Raw genomic sequence first — 3,126 nt, 5'->3', positions numbered from 1 at the left:
TTGTTTTTTTTTGTTTGTTTTTTTTTTTTTTTTTTTTTTTTTTTTTTTTTTTTTTTTATCACTGCACATAATTGAGACTCCAAAAAGTTGGATCACTTATAACTCCAATACCTTGCCTTACAGTTAAAATAACATATGAACAGGATTGGTTGCACACGGAGTTATAAAAAGTATAAACGTGCCCTGGAAGTCTTAGGCTATGGGAGAGGTATTAATAATTTGGACTCTTCAGGAACACAACTGTTCTGATTTCCACGCTGTCATGTGGGCTAAAGCTTTCTGTGAAGTCTAAACGGGCCTATGGAAAATAACACGGCTTAGCTGATGGTGCATTAAAGGGGGAGCTAAAATTCTGATTGCTGAAATTGTCCAAGTGCTGGGTCAGGGATGTTGTGTTCTGATAATAATGGTCAGTGTTCTGGTACAATTATGAGGGTTATATGAGGGGACCCAGTGCTGTAACATGGAGTCAGGGAGCTGAGTCATGACTTGGAGCTTGCACAGGGCATCATCTCCGCTTTCAAAGGTCAAACAGAGCAGCAATGGAGCAAAGGTCAGTAGAGGCAAGTCACATGTTCACTTTATTAACTCCCCAGATTAGTATACTTTTGGGCCCTGGTCTGTTTATATATTTTATGGACTTTCCTTCCAGCTTAATAAGAATGCACATACATTCTACATCTCTGTAAGACCTGGTATTTTGCATCCCTAATAACAGGCCCTGTTACCACTGGGGGCCAGTGACCAATATCATTGTCTTTTCATGTCAGGTGCCTGCCTGCCTGCCCACCTCCCGTGTTGTAGCAGTGAGGAATTGAACCTAGGTCTCTGAGGTGGTGGCCTTGTAGCATTGCCTTTGAGCCACCAGGCTGACTCAGTTCTCCCTACAGATAATTAACAGTAGTTTTCCTCTGGGCTCTCTAGCTCCACCTAGTTACCAGCTGCAGTCAATCTGTAATCAGCCCAGCCTTCAAATAATGAGCATTTCCTGTGCTCTGAGCCTGTTTATTTGGGTTTGTTCCTGTATATGCTGCTGTTGGATCGCTGGATATTATTAAGACTTGGCCTGTTTCCTGACTATTCTTCTGCCTTCGGATTTTGAACATCGCTGCCTGTTCATGTTAGACCTCGGCCTGTTTCTCGACTACTTTCCTGGATCCTGATTTTGTACCTGATTGCCAGTTTGTTGCTGACTCTGCCTGCCTGACACCGCCTAACCTAAACCTCAGCCTTGCGCCACTTCGGACTCTACCTTCCACAGGTACCTTACAGTTCATTCCTCCTGCTTACTAATGTTTTGTAGTGGCTTATGCACCCATCCTTGTTTCCATCCCTTTTTAAATTGATGGTAAATGGACAGGCCCCCTAATAAAATCTACTTTTATATTTTTATGACCTTTTTTACCCCTCCTCTCCAAAATCTGTATATAAAGATTCCCCAACACGATGCTTTGTGCTGGGGATACGTTAATCGATGTTCTTTTGAGTGCCACCAGCCAACACTTTTTGGTGCTAATGTTCATCATTCCCAGCTGTCACTAACATCTCAGGTCCCCGCTAATGATCCGACACGAATCCGATTGGCTCACGTTCTTGTAATCTCTGTGCGCTCTGACATGGCGATAGCATGCAGGCTGGAGGCTTCATTGAGAAAACAATCCTTCAGCCTGCAGATGCCACTGTAACCCGAAGTTGGCAGTCTTCATCTGTAAAATTGTATGTTACTGCATTAAAACAGTGTTACAAAAATAATACATTAAAAATAGAAAAATATATATATATATATGTTTTACATTGTTATATATTTCGGATCCAGACATAATTGTCGGGATCCGCTTCAGCTGCGGCGTCTCAGTACACCGCGAGCTGCAGCTCGCGGTATACTGAGCTTGGGGTGATGGGAGGACGCTAGTTTGTGTCCTGCCGTTACCCTAAGGAAAACTATGGGGAAAAGCCCTAACCCCATAGTTCTCCTTTAATCACTGATAACACTAAACTGATGAACAGTAAAAACATTTTAATCGTCTCCTATGGGCGTATTTTGCGATTTTTTTGCGGGCGCACGCAATTTAAGGCTTGACGTGTGGTGTCTATTTACCCGATGTGACCCTGACTTTTATGTTTTACTAAAAATATGGGTAAGAATAAATGTTTTATAACATAACGTAGTGAAACTTTTTTGGTTTTTTTACACTTATGGTACTTTTTAAATTATATAGTAAAAAAAAATACCCCCCGTGGTGATTATATACCTTCAAAAGAAAGCTCTATCTGTCCCCAAACTTTTTTAACATAAATTGCAAGGCTATAGTCCGGTCATGCTGACTGGTGAAATTTTTGACTGACTGGTGAGACACTATCATATTTTTCAAGCCCTGTATATTTGTCACCCTGTCCCAAATCGTGTTTATGGAATGGTCCGTACCCAACTACATGTGTGGTGAGAATGCCTCAAAATTAGACCGTTCTGGCATGATGTCAGGGACCAGATCGAACATATCCCGAGGATCCGGTTGCCACTTCTCCCGGCCCCCTTCTTACTGCATACTGTACCACCTTCATGTCTTGATATAGATAAAGTTCTCTCCCTCACTTAACTCACTTAAGCTGCTAAACGCTTGATCCCACTGCATTGGAAAAACATCTCTGTCCCCACCAAGGAGGAATGGGTTAAAGTAGTGTTGGACATTATGGAATCTGAGCAATGGGTTGCCACTTGCAAGGATAGATATGATAACATTTTATAATATCTGGGATACTTGGATTCCATATTGTTCAGCTCGGATGTCTAGGGTGGCAGACTGGGAATTTCCAGTGCTTGTGAGCCCCCTATTTACCCTACTTACGTTGTTTCATGTGGAAAAGAGATAATTCATATTCACATACCCATTGATTTCTAATCGGATTCCCCTCCATGACTGGAAACCTTGTGATAGCTGAACTACAAATTTCCCCGGCTGGACCGCCTTCATTTTAGATGTGGCATTCTATAACTTTTGTTTGTTGACAGTTTTACTGCGCTCTTTCCCTCACCCATTCTACCTCCCCTCTTACCCCCTTTATTTTTCTCTCCTCTCCCTTCCCTCCCCTCCCCCCTGCTCTTTTCCCCCCTCTTCCAATTCTAAT

At 42.4% G+C, this 3,126-nt stretch overlaps 1 protein-coding gene across 1 annotated transcript in view; it reads left to right on the top strand.

Annotated features, from left to right (window-relative positions):
- The window catches only part of IRAK1 (interleukin 1 receptor associated kinase 1), an 84,558-nt gene that overhangs the window by 75,591 nt on the left and 5,841 nt on the right, over positions 1–3,126 (top strand). The gene's annotated exons all lie outside the window — the stretch shown is intronic.

This window comes from Nanorana parkeri, unplaced genomic scaffold, assembly GCF_000935625.1.
Source record: "Nanorana parkeri isolate BGI_ZX_2015 unplaced genomic scaffold, ASM93562v1 scaffold475, whole genome shotgun sequence".
Lineage (NCBI taxonomy): Eukaryota > Metazoa > Chordata > Amphibia > Anura > Dicroglossidae > Nanorana > Nanorana parkeri.
The sequence above is the reverse complement of the archived record's forward strand: the minus strand, read 5'-3'. Positions and strand labels throughout refer to the sequence as shown.